The 22,217-nt window shown below is 40.5% G+C and overlaps 1 protein-coding gene across 12 annotated transcripts in view; it reads right to left on the reverse strand.

The window, feature by feature from the left end:
* The window catches only part of LOC140483855 (contactin-4-like), a 2,466,301-nt gene that overhangs the window by 1,484,014 nt on the left and 960,070 nt on the right, over window positions 1–22,217 (reverse strand). The window contains exon 1 of one of the 12 annotated variants that reach the window (XM_072582603.1): window positions 9,098–9,412. The exons of the other annotated variants lie outside the window; for them this stretch is intronic. The gene's annotated coding sequence lies outside the window, so the exon portion shown is untranslated. Of the gene's footprint in view, window positions 1–9,097; window positions 9,413–22,217 lie in introns of those variants that run through there. 12 annotated transcript variants of the gene reach the window in all.

Genomic DNA, 22,217 nt, shown 5'->3' on the forward strand with positions numbered 1-22,217 from the left:
GGAATGTTGGGAAATTATATTCATCTAGATGTTTAATCTAATATGTTGCCACATGCAAACACTTTCATGTGATTGTCGCAGCCCTGAATGCTCGGCTGTATTCTTAGTGATAGCCTCTGGACACTCAATTTGGCCAACTTAAAAATAACTTCTGAAAATCACATCGGAATTACTGAGACTAATCTGGTGTTAACTTCATTAGAAACAAAACAAATACTCAAAATATGTAAATAATTTTTCTGCTATATTATCATTAATATAAGAAATGCAACTTCAAGTACAGTTTTGATCAAAAAAATTGTGTTAAAACAACTCAAGAACATCAACACCTCCACCTTGCTATTCTAATGGTAAATTTGTGGTTAGACATATTCCATAAATCAACTCATCTAACTCACACGCACACCTTCTATACTCAGAGTCTGAAAAATTAACACTGATGGAAAAGACAAAAAGCAATATTTTAATACAATTCATACAAAAATTCTTCCTGTGAAAAATGGCCAGCAAAACCCATCATGTTATGATCATAAGTGAAATGCAGCATAACAGTTGGTGTTAATATATTACAACAACGAAGAATCATTACGATGAATATTCTAAGGAATTTTACACATAACCCATAACTTACAGCAAAATAAATCAAAAGATAATCTCGATTCCAGCACAGGCAACATCAGACATTTCATTCAAACTTCACCACTGCACAGTTAGTGCATTTCTTTTACAGAAATGTATCCGCTCCTTCAGACATTTGCTGACCTTCGAACTGCCGAGTGGCGTATTTATGTATGTGTCTCTTCTCATCATGAAAGAACTGGTCAACTGACAATGACTAGTTGATTTAGTAACCTTGATGGCATCAAGTGACAGACTGATAGCTGACTTTGCTACTTGGCTAATTTGTAGATGCATCATTTTCAATTTCTAGAATAGGAATGAGTGGAAGACTAGGATTTTAGTTGAATTTTGATTCTACCTAATGGAAAAGGTTTACTGTGCAGAACCTGCAGAATACAAAATGTTTCATTCAACTAAAACTGGTTAATAGTAACTTTTACACTGAAAGAGTAGTGAACATCTCATCTTTGTACTGATTCAACACTCTAAAACTCACTTCAAAACTACATTTTGGGAACACACTGTTTGAGACAAAAGCTTACCATTGATTTCTCAAAGATAAAGAAGAATATGCCTGCCTTTGAGTAAGGGGAACTTGTAATGAATTAATCAAGAACCTCTGAGTACTTAGAATGCGCAAGTTAGATTTATTTCTTGCCCGGAACCAACCCAGTATGCAAAACTACTGAGACATTGTAAATCAGATCTGTCTGACAGTAATTCCAACTAAAAGAATACTTGTGTAACTGAGCTCCAGTTTCTTCATATAATCTGGCAATTGTAGTAAAATGTTCAGTTACATCTAACCCATTGAGTCTATGATAGTAAACGTTTATAGAGCATTTGTCATTTATCCGCATTGATAAAGTTCTTGCTGCAATACAATTATCAGCCCATTCATTAGATGACCCATACTATATTTACTTTAGATAAAAAACAAATGATGTATCACAAAAGATTATTTGACATTTCACCTTGTGAAACTCAGTCACAGTTTATTCCTGTTGTGTATATACATACTTAAGTATGTTTATGTGTATACATACTCATTTTGAGTGTATACTCAACATATGCATTCTGATATATATGTATATGCTGAGTATTTACTCAAGATAAATATGTATACGCATAAGAATACTTAAGAATGTGCATACACTACAGGAATAAACTGTGACTGAGTTTCACAAGGAGAAATGTCAAATATATATAATTATGTAAATTTACTTATCGAGAAAATTTAATTTAATTTTTGACACCTGCACCTCCCTATGAAATCACTATTCACTTTATCTGCACATAAAGCAGAGTCAACTTGGCTATGATGAAGAAGCATAACTTGCACATTTTTCCCTTCATTAGTTAATGGTAACTTTCTAACATGTAAATATAAAAAAAGTTTTGGAATTTTGTGTGCAATTCTGGTCTCCCTCCTCTCGGAAGGATGCTGTGATACTTGAAAGGGTTCAGAAAAGATTTACAAGGATGTTACCAGGGTTGGAGGGTTTGAGGGAGAGGCTGAATAGGCTGGGGCTGTTTTCCCTGGAATGTTGTGGCTGAGGTCGTGACCTAAAAGGAGGTTTATAAAATTATGAGGAGCATTGATAGGATAAATAGACAAGGTGTTTTCCTTGGGTTTGGGGAGTCCAGAACTAGCGCTTGTATTTTTAAAAATGAAATCACATAACTCTTGATGTTTCTCCTATGCAGTACAGAGTCATTGAGCTGTATAGCATGGAAACAGACCCGTCAGTCCAATCTGTCCATGCCGACCACATATCCTAAACTAATCTAGTCCATTTGCCAGCACTTGGCTCATATCCCTTCCTATTCATGTACCATCCAGATGTCTTTCAAATGTTGCAATTGTACCAGCCTCCACCACTTCATTTTGCAGGTCATTCCATAAACACACCACCCTCTGTGTGAAAAGGTTGCCCGTTCAGATCCCTTTTAAATTTTCCCCCTCTCACCCTATATCTATGCCCTCTAGTTGTGGACTCCCTCAACCCAGGGAAAATACCTTGTCTATTTACTATAGCAATGCCCTTCATGATTTTATGAACCTCTCTGTTTCCTATAAGGTCACTCCCTCAGCCTCCGATGCTCCAGGAAAAACAGCCTCAGCCGCTTCAGTCTCTCCTGATAGCTCAAACTCTCCAACCTTGGCAACATCCTTGTAAATCTTTTCTGAATCCTTTCATGTTTCACAACATCCTTCTGATAGGAGGGAGACAGAATGGCACACAATATTCCAAACAAGATTTTATACTCAAATGTTCTTTTGAGTAATTCTGTTTCCTGTTTTGAACAACTCATGCAAAACTTGGAATTCCAGCATTTGAGATCATTAAATATATCTTCTGCTTAACTATACATGCAAACAAAATTTTGTAATTTACCGTTGCTTCAAGAAGGTTCATTTATAAAAATTGAACACAAATATTTGATGCCAGAGTAAACAAAGATCTAATTTTGTTTTAATCCTGCAAATTTGGCGATACAATCATTTCTTTTCAGCCAAATGTATCCTCAGTTTCAGCTGAAACAAAAAGATCATAGAAATTCAAAGTGACATTTTAATGTTAGGCTTTTGCATTACAGCCACACAGGAACTGAAGTAGACCATCCAGTTCCTCAAGTCTGCTCTGTTATTCAATTAATTATGATCTGTATCTCAGTTCCATTTACGTCTCTTCCCTCTAGATAAGTTGATACTTTTACCAAACAAAATTTATTCATCTCAGTTTCTACAATTCCATTCACCCATCATTCAGATCTATTTGGCAGAAAAAGCTACTTTTTAGGACCTGGCAATGTTTTCTGCCCATTGCAAATAGTGTCAAGTATGACTAATTTAACACATTATTACTGACATTAATCTGCTTATTCTAGAAGTTAGATTCACTTTTAAATAAAAGCTTGTGCATTAAAGAAACATGAAGGATGTTGGAGGAAAAGGAGATTTGACAGGATGCTGCCTGGACTGGAGGGCATGTCTCAAGAAGAAAGGTTAAGGGAGCTAGGGCTTTTCTACCTGAAGTGAAGAAGGATGAGAGGTGACTTGATAGAGGTGTACAGGATGATGAGAGGCATAGATAGAGTGGATAGCTAGAGTATAAATGTTTATCATGAGGGGGCATAATTTTAAGGTGATTGGAGGAGGTTTAAGGGAGATGACAGAGGTAGGTTCTTTACACAGAGAGTGATGGGTGCATGGAATGCACTGCCACTTTTGGTAGTAGACTCAGATACACTAGGGACATTGAAGCCACTCTTGGATAGACACATAAAAGATTGTACAATACAGGGTGTGTAGTTTAGTCTGATCTTAGAGTAGGATTAAAGACTTGGCACAGCATCGAGTGCCAAAGGGCCTGGACTGTGCTGAACTGTTCGATGTGCTATATATACTATGATGGCCATTTAACACTTTAGTGAGCCAAAGACAAACAGTGTACTATTAAGGTTGATTGTACTATGGTAGTAGAAGAAGGAGCTAGTCATGTGGGAGAAGAAATAAGAGCATAATTTACCAAAACACACAGTATGACAGAGACTTTTTTTTGTAAGCCACAAAATTGGCCAACAAAAGGTGACCAAACAAAGAGAAAATAATTTTTAAGTGTAAACTAGCAAGTAAATAAAGTATAGCAAGAACGACTTTAAAATATAAAATAGAGAGGCTACAGTGAACATAGGCCTCTTAGAGGATGAGGCTGGGGAAATAATAATGGGGAATCAGGGATTGGCAAAGGAGTTAATAACTTACTTGTCAACAATCTTCATAGTAGAAGACACCAGTAGCATTTCAAATATACAAAGTAATTAAAGGCCCAAAGCAAGGGAGGGAGGAAGGGATAAAATAGTTCCCACTCAAGGCGGCCTTCAGGGACCCAATGGGGATCAGCGCCACTATAGCCATGAGATCTGATGGCGTCATAGGATATTCAAGGAAGTAGCTACAGATATAGTAGATGAACTTCCATAACCTTCCAAGAAACATTAGATCTGGAAATGTACAGATGATTGGGAACTTCAATGTAACACCTGCATTCAAAAGGAGAGAAGAGGAGATAACTGTAAGCCAGTTAGTTTAACACCTGTCATTCGGAAAATATTATAAATAAATTGTATTATAAAGGGGCAACAGCAAAATATTTAGGAATTCCTAACCTAACCAAACAGAGTTAGAAAGGGCAAATTCGTCAGCCTATCTGACAAGATAACTAGCAGGATAGATAAAGAGGAATAAATAGATGTAATATCTTTAGATTCCAAAAGGCATTTGATAAGGTACTGCATATATGGCTGCTTACTAAGATACAAAACCACAGTGCTGGGGATAGTATATTTGCATAGATGGAGGATTTGCTAAAAAGAAAGCAGAGAATTTAGAAAGGGGGTCATTTTCAGGATGGCAATCTCTAATGTGGCAATTTCAGGAGTTCCAATGGGATCAGTGCTACAGTCACACTTACTTAAAATATATTTTAATTACTCGGATGATGGCACTGTACTTTTGTCAAGCTTGCAGATGATACAAAAATAGGTGAGAAGGTTAGTAGCAAGGACGACACAAAGTTTCTGTACATGGATATGCATGGGCTAAGTGAGTCAGCAAAAACTTGGCAGATGGAATATAATTTGAGAAAATGTAAGAAAATGCATTGTTTGAATGGAGGAAAACTGCAGCAAAAAGTAATTGGGGGCCTTTTTGTGACAGAAAGCAAGCATATAAGATCAGCACGTCAGAGGGAAGGCAAATTGAAAATTGCACTTCATTTACTTCAAAACAGAATGTCGTCTGAAAATAGTGATGTCTTGCTAAAATCAGACAAAACATTAGTCAAATGACACCTGGAATACTGTGCACAGTTCTGGTCTAAATATCAAAGGAAAGATATACTGACACCCAGAGAAGATTCTTTACATTGATCCTGTGCATGGAGGAACTTTATTTTTGTGAGGACAGAATGAGTAGGTTACACTTGTACTCATCGAAGTTTACAACAATGAGATACAACATTAATAAATTATACAGATTCATTGGCATCTTGATAGTGTAAATGCTGAGATATTGTTTCTCTTTGTGAGAGAGATTATGACTAGAAAGTCGTCACCTCAGAATAACAGGTCACCCACTTAAAGCAAAGATAAAAGGAAATTATTTTCTCTCCAGAGGAGTCTGTGGCATTCTTTGCTGTAAATTTTGGATTATTTGGTAAATTCAAGGCTGAGAGAGACAGATTTTTAATCAGTAAGGTAATCAAGGGTAATAAAGGAAAGGCACTAAAGTGGAATTAAAGTTTATCAGATCAGTCATGACCTAATTGAATAATGCCACATGCTGGAAGAGTAGAACAGCTTACTTCTGCTCCTATGACTGACCATCTCTACAATATGAATCAAACGGTGAATGAATTCAACGGTGTTGAATTCTACCGTTCTTCAATTTAATTTCAGTCCCCCTTTCAATGTAAGATTTATAAAGAAGTTACGTCTCTGATCTAAACACTTTCTCCTGATAATTATCTCAGAATAGTAAATTCATTCCAAAGCAGTGTTGGCTTTGTTCGTGTCTAATTTTAGTAATTGGATACTAAACATGTAGGAGATTAAAAAAAGGCAAAATATTCTGACAGAGTTACTAGACTCGAAACTTTAAATCTGTTTATCTCTCCACACATTCTGCCAGACCCGTGGGTTTTTCCAATGCTTTCTGTCTTTGAGGCAAAATGGTGTGTGAGATCTGATTACTAAATTGATTGAGTGAATGAATGAATGATTTATTGTCACATATATCTTGAAGATATAGTAAAAAGTGTTTTGCTGCCATAATCTGACGCCATTTTGAATTAAAATAAAGAAAGAAATAAATTACTTAAGTATAAGTTCAACTTCTGTTCAAATTGGAGTCTCACACAGCTTCATGGTTTCTGCAAGATTTCTGCAATGAGTCCGACTCTGGGAACAGCAACAACAATGCCGATCCCCCCACCTTCATGTCAACACCACTAAGAATCCAGGCTCTAAGCCTATCGTCACAGCAGCTCCCACTCTGGGCAGTGCCACCACCAAGAATTCAGGCTCTGGGCTAGTGCTGCCACAAGGCCCTGCTCTGGGCTGACTGCCTGCAGGAGTCCCTACTCTGGGTACTGTTGCTGCCAGGAGTCGAGCCTCCAGGTCTACTGTTGCCAGGGGTTCAGGCTCTGGGCCTATCACCATCAAATGACTAGGCTCTAAGCAATATCACCCCTGCCCAGAGTCCCAAACCACACTGCCAACACTGTGCCTACTGCCCTGCTGATACTGCTTTGACCTCAAAGATGAAGAAGAAATGACAAAGAAAAGGAAAAAAGACAAAAGGTATGTCAAGAAAATGATGCCACTGGCCTGAAGCAGTTGGGGTACGACAAGCTCTAGCACGATCTACTGAGCTGACACCATCTTGTACGCAGACGTATATAAAGCAGAGTCTAAGCTGTCTAAGCTGTATGATGTAGCACTAGTGTCCCTACTTTGAATTAAGAGACCTAGCTCAAATTCCACCTGCTCTGGAAGAGTATCATAACATGCCTGAATAGGTTGATTAAAAATCTCTATGAAGAAGAGTCAGCCAGAAAGTGTTGAGTTTTCATGCTTGTTTCTTGGTTATTTCTGGATTTCTTTGCTCTACATTTGTTTGAAATAAAACCCAAACTAGAACATGAATGCCTGGAGTTTATCGAAAAGCACTGAACTTCTAGTATACAACAGGCTTTGTGAACAAATCCTAACAAATTAGTCCATGGTTGCCATTTCATACTTTAACAGCCTGTTAGCCAATGTAATGTTGACCAAAAAAAAACTAATCTAGCCTTTAAAAATGGAAACTGTAGATTAGGCACTACAATGAACTTCTGCCATTGGGATTTTTGAGTTGGACAAAGTAAGCATTCTTGGATGTAAACAATTTTGGAATTTTAATACACAAGGCAAAAATTAAACTATAATCTAAATTTACAAGTCACATGTCGATGTAATGCAAAGTGTTTTTACGTATGTTGCTTGGGTGTTTATAGCTTTTTTTGAATTGGTTATGATTAATTTAAACACACAAACTGTGAGATTTTGACTTCCTATTATAGAGGATGAAAGGAACAGCTGCAAAATACATTGGAACATTTCAACAGTTTACTGCTGAGCTGAAGTGCTCCTGAGACAAGCACTGTTCAGTTGATTAAAGTCCTGAGAGCCTTTAGCAGAGAGGTTGGATGCTCTTCAAGAGCCATTTCAATGGCAAAAATGAACATTTTATGGAACAAGTGCAACAAAATCTATGTTGCAAACAACCCTGTCAAAACACAATGTTCCTTCAGCCTTAACATAACCCTAGTTGAATGAGTAAAACAATCTGTTCCCTGGTTATTTTAGTCTCCTCCACCCAAAACTGCTGCACCTCTCTGATTGTTCATTAAAAGATCTTAGATTGCAAAAGATGAATTGTAGAATAAATTTTGTGATCAATTCTGCTCCCCTTTCTTTTGGAAAGAAAGATAAATAAATTTCAGCTACTTCTTGGTTTTCATCAGTTTTAATATCTATCTCTGGTAGAAGGTCTGAAACACATCTCTTCCATCTATGTTGAAACAAAGCTCAGTCTATAATTGAACTTTGCCCTGAAATAAATTATTTATGAAGAACAATACAAAATGCATCTAACCGGAATAAAACATGAATCAGTTTTTTTTTCTGAGGGGGGGGGGGGGGGGGGGCGGTCTGTGCCCTGAATAGTGCTTCACTTGTAACATTCATGAAGCAAGTAACAGTCTCAATGTGTTTTGTTGTGGTGGAGCAGAACAATCAAATTTCAGTCAAGGTTTTGAGAAGCAGGAAACAATGAGTGTATGTTAAGCTGTTACACTGATTCTTCTACTCACAAAAAGTTATATTAACTTTTAACTGAAAAGGTGGTAAAAATAATAATAATTCCCAGCTTTAAAACTCAATTCATGTCTATATTGCAAGTGGTTACTGACCTAGAATACTCATTAAAAAAAAACATATCGACTTTAGTTTGAGCAACATTTGATACTGGAAAAGATATTTGTAAAACTACCTCAAATAATTGTTTCAGTCTGCCACAGTGGCCCAGAGGTTCCTTGTTGTTGATTGCCAATTTATCATCAGATATATTGTATACACTAGTATATTATACCTAAACAAATGAATCTATAGAATAATGCATAACCACATTTATCAATGAGACATAATAATATGCCATCAATACAGGTTCTGCGCTGAAGGCTACGGTCTGTTGTAAAATGATACTGTGGTTTGTTTCTCACATAGTCTGGTGGTTACATAGCACAGCTTGCAACTTGGCCAATTCTGCAGTCGATTTGCATTAGTGACAAATTTTCATTAATCATAACTTACCCAGGTAAACGTTACCAAGTAAACAAATAAAGTAGTGAGCAGGAAGAAAAACACTCACCCTCAGCCTCCTGTTTCCATTCGGAGCTGCAATGCAGGGTATTCACATCAGGCTAACACAATTGCCCAGTGAGACTTCTCCTGTGAATTCCTGCTGTAGCTGTTAATCGAAAAGTAGCTATTTTTAATACTGCCTGGAGTGACTGAGGAAGGCTCTTACTGGGCATCTAGGTGGACAGGATTCACTTTGTCACACTGAACAAACCCGACAAATTCCTACAGGGCAGAAATATCAACAGAATTTACTTTACCCACAGCTGGCATTCAGATTGGTCTGCTTTTGTTCAGTAAGTTTTGAAACTTTGAGTCCAAATGAGTGGATTGAACACTGCATGGAAGAAAATCACTCACCAGAGGGAGAAGAGAAACAAGTCAGGTCTGTTATGTCACATCTTCAATTTTTGATCAGAGTAGCAGCATTGCTGGTTACCATGGAGAAAACCATTGGTTTCTAAGCAGTTCCCTTGCCATGCAATGTATTAATAGGATCACATGTAAAGGAAGCATAATCCAACTGTTATGGTAGTTGTATTGTCAGTGAATACCCCTGATAAGGTTATGATAATGTTGGCTGTTGTTCATTTCTAATCATTTACATGGCAAACACAACAGCTGCAATTACGTTCAAGACAAGAAGTAAAATGCACTCATAATTCTAATTATGCTGTTGTATAGATTTTCTATAATGGAGAGCAATGTTAGGCTATTTGCTTTTATTCAGTTGTGTTAATGTCACTTCCATGATTCAGCATTCAGAATATGGTTCTCAGTTAGTATTACTGAATGTAAATTGAAGTTATCCAGATAAAATCAAATAAAAGAGAAATGGAACAATTATTTTCAATGCCAAAGCTACTTAAGCATGAAGCAAATTGCAATTATTCTCAGTGTTCCCAGAAACTGCTAGCTTGAAGCAAGGAAACTGAAGATAAACTTTGAAATAGATAAGAGTTGAAAGCATTGATGCTATGTGAGCAGTCAATCTGAGATGAGAAGTAATGATTGAATAAAGTAGCCCAGGATCACTTTTGAAATCCATGTTCAGAAGCGAGGTTATTCAACACAAATGTTTTTTTCAACATTTGTACCAAACTTCTGCAAACGTGCCAGATATCTTCTTATTTTAGAAATTGACTTGTGTGCATATACCCTATTTTATTGTGGACAGCAATTTCAACATAAATCCCATCATGGATAGCATGGTGGTTCAGTGGTTAGCACTGCTGCCTCAGTGCTGGAGTCTGGGTTTGTTTTCAGCTTTGGGTAATTGTTTGTGTGGAGTTTGCACATTCTCCCTGTATCTGTGTGGATTTCCTTCGGGTGCTCGGATTTCCTCCCACAGTCCAAAGATATGAACATTAGGTAGATTGGCAATTAGAAATGCAGAGTTATAGGGATAGGGTGGGGTGGGTCTGAGTGGAATGTTCTTTGGACGATCAGTGTGGACTGAATGGGTTGAATGGCCTGCTTCCATACTGCAGGGATTCTATGATTTGTCTGATGTACATAACAGAGAAATATGCACTTGGGATCTAACCATCACAGGCTAAAATCGTCTCTATTTATTTGTTCAATTATTTATAGTTGAATTAAATATACCACAATGGTAATTTAACATACATGCAGATGACAATGTTCATCTATTGTTTTTCCTTTGATCTCTTTTTACTTCACTGAAAATGGGGGAGAAGATGGCTTTCTGGTATTATTATTAATTGTTATTAATTTAAATTCAGAAATTCAGCTGATATTCTAGGGACACAGGTTCGAATCTCACCACAGCAGATGGTGGAATGTGAATTCAATTAAAGAAATCTGGAATTAAGAATGTGCTGATGGACATGAAACCAGAGTCAATTGTCTGGAAGAAAGAAACGTCATATTCACTAATGTGCTTCAGGGAAGGAAATCTGCGATCCTCACTGGGTCTAGCCTACATGTGTCTCCAGACCCAGAGCGATAGGATTGACACTCAGCTGCTGTTTGAAATGGTCTAGCAAACCATTCAGTTGTACCAATTGTGACAAAGTCTCAAATAAATTAAACCAGACAGATCATCTGGAATCAACTGAGGCACTGGAAAAGACAACAGCAGAAACAGCATTGTCGACTCTGAAAATTCCTCCTTGCCAACCTCTGGGAGCTTGTACCAAAATTGGGAGAGCTATTTCACAGATTAGTCAAGCAACAGCCTGACATGGTCATGCACATGGAATCAGACTTTACAGATAATGTCCCAGACACCACCATCACTATCCCTGGATATGTCTTGTCCCACTGGCAGGACAGATCCAGCAGAGGTGGAGTCAGTATAGCAAACGGTCAGGTGGGAGTTGCCTTAGGAGTCCTCAACATAGACTCCAGACCCCATGAAGTCTTACGGTTTCAGGTTAAACATGGTCAAGGAAACCTCTGGCAGATTACAATATACCATCCTCCCTCAGCTAATGATTGATACTCCTCCATGTTGAGCAACACTTGGAGAAAGAATTGAGGATGGCAAGAGGACAAAATGTACTCAGGTTATGGAATTTCTATGTCAGTCACCAAGAGTGGCTCATCTGTAGTATGATTGATTGAACTGGTCAAGTCCTGAAGGACATAGCTGCTAGACATAGACTGGGTCTGCAGCAGATGGTGAGCAAACCAACATGAGGGATAAATATACTTGACCTCACACTTACTAATCTGCTGGCTTTAGACGCATCTGTCCATGACAGTATTGGCAAGGGGATCACCACACGGTCCTTGTGGGGATGAAGTCCCATCTTCACCAATCTCTATTGTGTTGTGTGGCACAAACACTGTGCTAAATGGAACAGACTTTGAACAGATATAGCAACTCAAGACTGGGCAGCCATGAGGCATTGTGGACCAGCATCAGCAGCAGAACTGTACTCAGCACAATCTGCAACCTCATGGCCTCACATATCCACCACTCAACCATTGCCATCAAGCCAGGGGATCAGCCATCATGCCAGAAGCAGGACCAGGTATACCTGAAGATGAGGTGTAAACCTGGTGAAGCAACCAAGCTGGACTACTGGCATGGCAAACAGCACAAGCAGCAAGTGATAGACGGAGCTAAGCCATTCCACAACCAATAAATAAGATCTAAGCCCTGTAGTCATGGAACATTCAGTTCTGATGGTGGTTGACAATGAAACAGATCACTGCAGGAGGATGCTCCACTCATACCCCTATCCTCAATGATGAAAGAGCCCAGCACATCAGTGCAAAAGATAAGGCTGATGCATTTGCAACAATCTTTAGCCAGAAGTGCCGAGTGGATGATCTATTTTGGCCTCCTCCAGTAGTCCCCATTCTTACAGATATCAGTCTTCAGCCAATTCAATTCACTCTACATAAAATTAAGAAACCGTTGGAGGCACTGGATACTGCAAACATTCAAGAAATAGTACTGAAGACTTGTGCACCAGCACTTGCCATTCTCCTCAACAAGCTGTTCCAGTACAGTTGTAACACTGACATCTCCCTGACAATATGGAAAATTGCCCAAGTATATCTGTACATAAAAAGCAGGACAAATCCAATCCGGCCAATTACCGCCCCATCAGCCTACTCTCGATCATCAGTAAACTGATGGGAGGTTTCATCAACAGTGCTAGCAAACCTGATCAGCAATAACGTGATCAGTAATACCTAGTTTAGGTTCTGCCAGGACCAATCAGCTCCTGACCTTATTACAGCCTTAGTTCAACATGGACAAAAAAACTGAATTCCAGAGGTGAGGTGCACGTAACTGCCCTTGGCAACAAGGCTGCATTCAACCAAGTGTGTCATCAAGAAGTCAGAAGCAAAACCGGAATCGATGGGTATCAGGGAAAAAACTCCCTGGTGATTGGAGTCATATCTAGCACATAGGAAGATGGTCGTGGTTGTTGGAGGTCAGGCATCTCAGCTCCAGCGCATCTCTGCAGGAATTCCTCAAGGTACTGTCCTAGGACCAAGCATCTCAGCTGCTTCATCAAGCACCTCCATTCCATCCTAAGGTCTGATGTGGGGATGTTCACTGATGATTGCAATGCTCAACACCGTTCATTACTCCTCAGATACTGAAGCAGTCCATGTCCAAATGCAACTAGATCTGGACAACATCCAGGCTTGGGCTGATGAAGTGGCAAGTAACATTCATGTCACACAAATGCCAGGCTATGACCATCAGTAATAAGAGAAAATCTAACCACTGTCCCTTGGCATTTGATGGTGTTACAATCACTGAATCTCCCACTGTCAACATCTTAGGGATTACCATTGATCAGAACATCAACTGGACTCACCATATAAACACAGTGGCTACAAAAGCAGGTCTGAAGTTAGGAATACTGCAGTGAGTAACTGACCTCCCAAAGCCTGTCTATCATCATCAAGCCACAAGTCAATGGTCCCTACTTGCCTGGATGGGTGCAGTTCCAATAACAGTCCATAAGCTTGGCACTATCCAGGACAAAGCAGTCCACTTGATTGGCACCACATCCACAAGCATCCAGTCCCTCCCATCATCAATGCTCAGTAGCAGCAGTGTGTACTATCTACAAGATGCACTTCAGAAATTCACCCAAGATTCTCAGATGGCATCTTCCCAACCCATGACCACTTCCATCTAGAAAGATAAGGGCAGCAGGTACTTGGGAACACCATCACCTGCAAGTTCCCTCTAAACAACTTACCATCTTGACAATATATCACCGTTCCTTCACTATCGTTGAGTCAAAATCCTAGAATTCCCACCCTAAGGGCATTATGGGTTAACACACAGGAGGCGGACTGCAGCAGTTCAAGAAGCAGCTCACCATCACCTTCTAAAGGGCACCAATTTGTCTTGGTGATGTTGGTTTTGGGACAAGTGATCAGGACACCAGGACAACTCCCCTGATATTCTTTGAATAAATTTAAAGTTAAAAGTCACGCGACACCAAGTTTTAGTCTAACAGGTTTATTTGGTAGCCTGTTGGACTATAACCTGGTGTTGTGTGATTTGTTTTTTAATCTTGTCCACTCCAGTTCAACAGCGGCTCCTGCTTATCATTCTTTGAATTGTTCCACACCATTTTATATGTACCCATCTGTGAAAACAGATGGGACCATGGGTTAATGGCATAATTGGAAAACTGAACTTCAAATAGTGTAGCATCCATTCATACTGCTTTTCAGTAAAATTTGAGAATATGGGGTTTGCATTTCTACATCAGGGTTTGAATTTATGACCTTTTGACTGAGAATAAAGGAGGCCCATCACTGACTGGATATGCGAAACAGACAGAATAAGTCAAATACCAGAGAAATAAGACATTGATGCTGCATAAATTATTTCCAAAAAGAATAATGGCAAGGTTCTCAGCACCTACCAGTGTCAATAGTTCAAACTGGACAGTAACTTCTGGAGCAAGAATTTATCTTCAGATACGAAATCTACACCAGGACTATTTTCAGTGTGACAGTGCTGTGGCTTTAAGAGGGGTGTTTTGTCCTTATTTCTTTTCGAAAGAGAATGGGGACTGAATGATTGGATGAAGGATGGCCTTTGCCCCCGAATAGTGGATCTGAGCACAGGGATGGAGCTGGGATTGAAAAAGCAGCAGGCTGAATTTAAATTCACCACAGCCGCAATTATTGTGGTTGGCATTTCAGGAAACAACCACTGTGGTACGGATGGACTGGGAAAGATAAAAGCTGGACCCTGGGTAAGGACCATCCCTCACTTGCAGACGTCAAACTCCTTGAGACAGTCAGGGAGGGGGAGGTACTAACCCTTTACAGAGGTTGGCAGAAGGAGCCCACCCTCACAAACTAAGGGTCAGTATCCAGGTCGCAGAGACCATGAGTAGACAAAAAGTGATCTGTTGAATTGTGTTCTTTGCAGTAAGAGGTTAAATAAACTCATTCACTTTGACAAGCTAAGTGCAACACCAAAGTCTCAGGTCAGACCTCTGCACACTTAACCTCCAGCAGGCAACTCAGCTGAGAAATCTGATTGTGCATGTAGTTTCTTATCACAGGAGGAATTTATGCTTGTATTGACCACATCAGCAAGGCTCAGGGGTCTTGAGCTCTAAGGACCTTATAGAACTAACACATGTAGTTTGTTATAAAAATAAACTCCTGCCTAACAGTTCTTTATCTATTTTCCCCCGAAGCTTGCAAGTGTAATGACCACATTAAAGCTTACATGAGAAGAGGGTCCCTTCAGATACATCATCACCACAATGGAAAGGGAGCCATAAAAATCTCGTTGTCACTGACTCAGAGAAAGATGGGCATCCCTAATAAAGAGGATGAGTAGAAACTGGGATGCATACAGTTCCGAAAGTATAGTACAGAGTATTTAAAATTAGGACTTTTTGAAGTAAACTCAAAATAAATGTTGATAGTGTGCAAATCACTTGCCAGAGATCACAGAACTGATACAGACTAGATAGATGTTTATACATGATTGTTTCTTAATCCAAGCACGTCCACTCAGGTGGCTTCATTAAACCCCTGCCAGCCAGACACCAGACAGTTGACTCAGCTACCTTGGAAAGCCTGAGCACTGCAGAGACCTCTGCTCTCAAAGGTTACTTGTAATGATCTCATCTTGCAACTCCCACAAGTGCTGATGTCGAGGGAAAAAAAACAATTCTTACCAGAGCAGATTTCACAGCAAATATGTCACACCTGACAAATTCAACTTTCAACAGCACATACACAACTATTTTGGTGGGTGCTTGTGCATGATTTCATTGCGTGGCACTCTGTGATGAGTATATCACTGTTAGGATTAGGGTTGCAGTTCAGGTTAACCCTAATGCTCTTGCACTAGATTGTTAGAAAGGCAGAAGCAGCAGTTTTGTTCTTTTAGAAGTTGGAGATCGCCACAGCCTTGCTCAGTTAGAATCAGATGTAAGGCACCATAAGACCCTGGATAGGAATCTCTACCTACATCAGCAGGAACAGATGTGTTCCTGCATTATTGGCATTCCCTGAGGCACTGCATGGTCATGGACTGAAAATGGAGTAGTCCAGCAAGCTTTGGTGTGGCCCCAAGGTTCAGGGCTTTGAGAACATGAGGTCTTCAATGAGAACGTGGTCAATACCAGGCAGCACCACATGTGCAGCATTTGGCATGTATATTGGAATTATATTTTAACAATCACTGGTCACATTCCACAATACGTAGCCAGGAGTTGTCAGTGGCAGTAATGGTGCAGAGATGTTTGGTGATGATACCAGTTACCTACACACTGGGGCGTCCCCACAGCCATTTGTTGCAAGTGCTGAGGTAGTCACTGAGGAGGAGGGAAGTGTCACTAGGGAACTATCAGCAGCAGACTCCTTAGCGGTTTTGGCTGAGGTACCATCTGTGCAGCAATGCCCAATAATAAAGAGTGTCCTTACAATGGCAACAGTACAGCAACCTCTGGGGGTTCTCCACTGGCACCTGCACAATAAAGATGACAGCCAAATGATTCTCAGCAGCAAATCAGGATAAGTGCCAAACTAAAATTGATGTTGATGAGAAAGCTCAGCAGATCTTACAAATTCAACTTTCAACAGCACAGACACTATTATTTTGGTGGGTGCTTGTGCATGATTTCATAGCGTGGCACTCTGTGATGAGTATATCACTGCTAGGATTAGGGTTAGAGTTAGGGTTAACCCTAATGCTGTTGCATGAGATTGTTGGAGAGGCATGAGATTGTTGGAGAGGCAGAAGCAGCAGTTTTGTTCTTTTAGAAGTTGGAGATCGCCACAGCCTTGCTCAGTTAGAATTAGATGTAAGGCATCAGGTGACCCTGGAGAGGAATCTCTACCTACATCAGCAGCAACAGATGTGTTCCTGGATTATTGGCATTCCCTGAGGCAGTGCATGGTCATGGACTGAGACAGTATCTGTGAAGAGAAATCAGAATTAACATTTCAGGTTTGGCAGGCAGCCACTAGTGGGGTGTCACAGGGATCGGTGCTGGGACCCCAGCTATTCACAAATGATATTAATGATTTGCATGTGAGAATGAAACGTAACATCTGAAAGTTTGCAGATGATGGGTGGGAAGATCCTTCCACATGATCTGGACAAGTTAGGTGAGTAGGCAAATTAATGGCAGGTGCTGTATAATTTCGATAAGTGCGAGGTTATTCACTTTTGGAAGTAAAAAAAAAACAAGGTACGACCTGAATTGCTGTAAATTGGAAGAGGGGAGTGTGCAGTGGAACCTGGGTATCCTTGTGCACCAGTTGCTGAAGGTAAGCATGCAGGTGCAGCAGGTAAATGGTATGTTGGCATTCATTGTGAGAGGTTTCAAGTACAGGAACAGGGATGTTTTGTTGCAGGTATATACAGGGCGTTGGTGAGGGTACACCGAGAATACTGTGTGCAGTTTTGGTCTCCTTTTCTGATGAAGGATGTTCCTGCTCTTGAGGGAGTGCAGCAAAGGTTGACCAGGCTGATTCCAGGGATGGTGGGACTGACCTATGAGGTGAAATTGACGAGGTTAGGATTGTTTTCCCTAGAGTTCAGACAAATGAGGGGTCATTTTATAGAGAGTGATAAAACTATGACAGGACTTGTCAGGGTAGGTGCTGAGAAGATGTTTCCAATGGTGAATGCATCCAGAGCCAGTGGTCATAGTTTGAAGATTTGGGAGACCATTTAGGACGGAGATGTGGAGACATTTTTTCACCCAAAACGTGGTGAACCTGTGAAATTCATTACCTCAGGAAATAGTTGATGTTACAACATTGAATGTATTCAAGAGGCGGCTAGATATAGCAGTTGAGGCGAATGGGATCAAAGGTTGTGGGGAGAAAGCAGGATCAGGCTATTGAATTGGATGATCAGCCATGATCGTGATGAATGGTGGAGCAGGCTCGAAGTACAGAATGGCCTCCTCCTCTTTGTATCTTCTCTGTTTCTATAGGTCAGGTGACCCTTTCTCAGAACCAAGTGACAAACTAATTCCACTTCAACCAAGATCACAAGGATATAGCTGCCAAGATGCATCAAGAGCACAGCCCCAAGTGAATGCTCAGATGTGAAGTCAGATGTGTGAGCATCCTTTTGTTAATGGCAAGACACAGAAGTAGTGATGATGAGGTGAAGAGAACAAAGACCTGTTCACTGTAACAGGTAAACCTCTGGGCAAATGAGCATGCTTAGGTGGTTACAAGTAATACAGTTCCAGACTGCAGCTTCAATGGAAATGTTCTCACAGGCAGCTCAAAATAAATGCTATTTGCTGCTTTTCTTCTTCAGTAGGAGGAGATCAAATTAAGTGAATTTGAATCAACAATTATTGACATTAATAGGATGAATAGCCTGTGAAGTGCACTGCTGACCTCAGTCACCTCTCTATGCAAATAAAACACTTCTTTATTCTGCAACTTCTTCTTTTTCTTCCTTCTCCATGTGTTGCTCTTCCACTTCCACTTCTCACAGAAAGGACATCAGTGGCCTGTGAAATGCAATGGTTTGTCAGTGGTCGAGAAAGTGATTAACCAGGTGATGGTCAGTATGTTAATCAAATGCAAAAACAGAAAGCTGGAAAAGCTCAACATGTCTGGCAGCATCTGTAAGAGCACATGGGGAGGACAGTGCAGGAGAGAGAGAGAGAGAGAGAACCTGCACAGTTACCGCCTTTGCTGTTTGAATTCGTGTATCGCTGGACATCGGAGTGCATCTGGGAAAATTAACAAACATTGAAATTCACAACTAATCTTGGAGGAACTGTTGGGCGAATTTCACAGCAGAGAATCAGATAAGTTATTTGTTGTTTTCAGTCTGTCCAAGAGAAAGGCTGCAGTAGTGAATATAGTGGATTCTTTCTTGATTATATGTTTTTGGAGGTAAGTCTTGATTAAACTTAAAGTAAGTCATAGCTATTGACTTAACCTGGGGCAGTGTTTTTAGAGGAATAAAACGGTGTTATTTTCTGGGTCTGTAGATTGTGAAGGAACAAAAATGGCAGTGATATGTACTTCTTGTCAGATGTGGGAGTTTAAGGAGAGTTTAGGGTTACTGTGGATTATATCTGCCATAAATGCTGTTGGATGCGAATCTTATCAGACGTCCACATTGGAACCAACGATACAGGAAGGGAAAAGGTTGAGACTCTCAAGGGAGATTACAGAGAGTTAGGCAGAAATTTAAAAAGGAGGTCCTCAAGGGTAGTAATATCTGAATTACTCCCAGTGCTGTGAGCTAGTGAGGGCAGGAATAGGAGGATAGAGCAGATGAATGCATGGCTGAGGAGCTGGTGTATGGGAGAAGGATTCACATTTTTGGATCATTGGAATCTCTTTTGGGATAGAAGTGACCTGTACAAGAAGGACGGATTGCACCTAAATTGGAAGAGGGCTAATATACTAGCAGGGAAATTTGCTAGAACTGCTTGGGAGGATTTAAACTAGTAAGGTGGGGGTGGGTGGGACCCAGGGAGATAGTGAGGAAAGAGATTGGTCTGAGACAGGTACAGCTGAGAACAGAAGTGAGTCAAACGGTCAGGGCAGGCAGGAACAAGGTAGGACTAATAAATTAAACTGCATTTATTTCAATGCAAGGGGCCTAACAGGGAAGGCAGATGAACTCAGGGCATGGTTAGGAACATGGGATTGTGATATCATAGCAATTACGGAAACATGGCTCAGGGATGGACAGGACTGGCAGTTTAATGTTCCAGGGTACAAATGCTACAGGAAGGATAGAAAGGGAGGCAAGAGAGGAGGGGGAGTGGCATTTGTGATAAGGGATAGCATTACAGCTGTGCTGAGGAAGGATATTCCTGGAAATACATCCAGGAAAGTTATTTGGGTGGAACTGAGAAATAAAAAAGGGATGATCACCTTACTGGGATTGTATTATAGCTCCCCCAATAGGCAGAGGGAAATTGAAGAACAAACTTGTAAGGAGATCTCAGCTATCTGTAAGAATAAAAGGATAGTTATGGTAGGGGATTTTAACTTTCCAAACATCGACTGGGACTGCCATAGTGTTAAAGATTTCGATGAAGAGGAATTTCTTAAGTGTTCTTAATTTCTTAAGAATTTCTTAAGACAATTTTCTAATTCAGTATGTGGATGTACCTACAGAGAAGGTGCAAAACTTGACCTACTCTTGGGAAATAAGGCAGGGCAGGTGACTGAGGTGTCAATGGGGGAGCACTTTGGGGCCAACGACCATAATTCTATTCATTTTAAAATAGTGATGGAAAAGGATAGACCAGATCTAAAAGTTAAAGTTCGAAATTGGAGAAAGGCAAATTTTGACGGTATTAGGCAAGAACTTTCGGAAGCTGATTGGGGGCAGATGTTTGCAGGTAAAGGGACAGCTGGAAAATGGGAAGCCTTCAGAAATGAGATAACAAGAATCAAGAGAAAGTATATTCCTGTCAGGGTGAAAGGGAAGGCTGGTAGGTATAGGGAATGCTGGATGACTAAAGAAATTGAGGGTTTGGTGAAGAAAAAGAAGGAATCATATGTCAGGTACAGACAGGATGGATCGAGTGAATCCTTAGAAGAGTATAAAGGAAGTAAGAGTATACTAAAGAGGGAAATCAGGAGGGCAAAACGGGGACATGAGATAACTTTGGCAAGTAGAATTAAGGAGAATCCAAAGGGATTTTACAAATATATTAAGGACAAAAGGGTAACTAGGGAGAGAATAGGGCCCCAGGAGAATTGACATTTCGGGAATAAGCCCTTCTACAGGGCTGAAGAAAGGCTTATGCCCAAAACGTCGATTCTCCTGCTCCTTGGATGCTGCCTGATCTGCTGTGCTTTTCCAGCAACACATTTTTCAGCTCTGATCTCCAGCATCTGCAGTCCTCACTTTCTCCTCGAGAATAGGGCCCCTCAAAGATCAGCAAGGCGATCTTTGTGTGGAGCCACAGAAAATGGGGGAGATACTAAATGAATATTTTGCATCAGTATTTACTGTGGAAAAGGATATGGAATATATAGACTGTAGGGAAATAAATGTTGACATCTTGCAAAATGTCCACATTACAGAGGAGGAAGTGCTGGATGTCTTGAAATGGTTAAAGGTGGATAAATCCCCAGGACCTGATCACGTGTACCCGAGAATTCTGTGTGAAGCTAGAGAAGTGATTGCTGGGCCTCTTGCTGGGATATTTGTATCATCGATAGTCACAGGTGAGGTGCCAGAAGACTGGAGGTTGGCTAACGTGGTGCCACTGTTTAAGAAGGGCGGTAAAGACAAGCCAGGGAACTGTAGACCAGTGAGCCTGACCTCAGTGGTGGGAGGGAATCCTGAGGGACAGGATGTACATGTATTTGGAAAGGCAAGGACTGATTAGGTCTAGTCAACATGGCTTTGTGCATGGGAAATCATGTCTCACAAACTTGATTAAGTTTTTTGAAGAAATAACAAAGAAGATTGATGAGGGCAGAGCAGTGTGATCTATATGGACTTCAGTAAGGCATTCGACAAGATTCCCCATGGGAGACTGATTAGCAAGGTTAGATCTCATGGAGAACTAGCCATTTGGATCCAGAACTGGCTCAAAGGTAGAAGACAGAGAGGGTGGTGCTGGAGGGTTGTTTTTCAGACTGGAGGCCTGTGACCAGTGGAGTACCACAAGGATCGGTGCTGGGCCCTCTATGTTTTGTCATTTACATAAATAATTTGGATGCGAGCAGAGGAGGTACAGTTAGCAAGTTTGCAGATGACATCAAAATTGGAGGTGTAGTGGTCAGTGAAGAGGGTTACCTTAGATTACAACAGGAACTGGACCAGATGGGCCAATGGGCAGAGAAGTGGCAGAAGGAGTTTAATTCAGATAAATGTGAGGTGCTGCATTTTGGGAAAGCAAATCTTAGCAGGACTTATAGACTTAATGGGAAGGTCCTCGGGAGTGTTGCTGATCAAAGAGACCTTGGAGTGCAGGTTCATAGCTCCTTGAAAGTGGAGTCGCAGGTAGATAGGATAGTGAAGAAGGCGTTTGGTATGCTTTCCTTTATTGGTCAAAGTATTGAGTACAGGAGTTGGGAGGTCATGTTGCGGCTGTACAGGACATTGATTAGGCCACTGTTGGAATATTGCGTGCAATTCTGGTCTCCTTCCTATTGGAAAGATGTTGTGAAACTTGAAAAGGTTCAGAAAA

This window comes from Chiloscyllium punctatum, chromosome 12 (genome assembly GCF_047496795.1).
Source record: "Chiloscyllium punctatum isolate Juve2018m chromosome 12, sChiPun1.3, whole genome shotgun sequence".
NCBI classification, from domain to species: domain Eukaryota; kingdom Metazoa; phylum Chordata; class Chondrichthyes; order Orectolobiformes; family Hemiscylliidae; genus Chiloscyllium; species Chiloscyllium punctatum.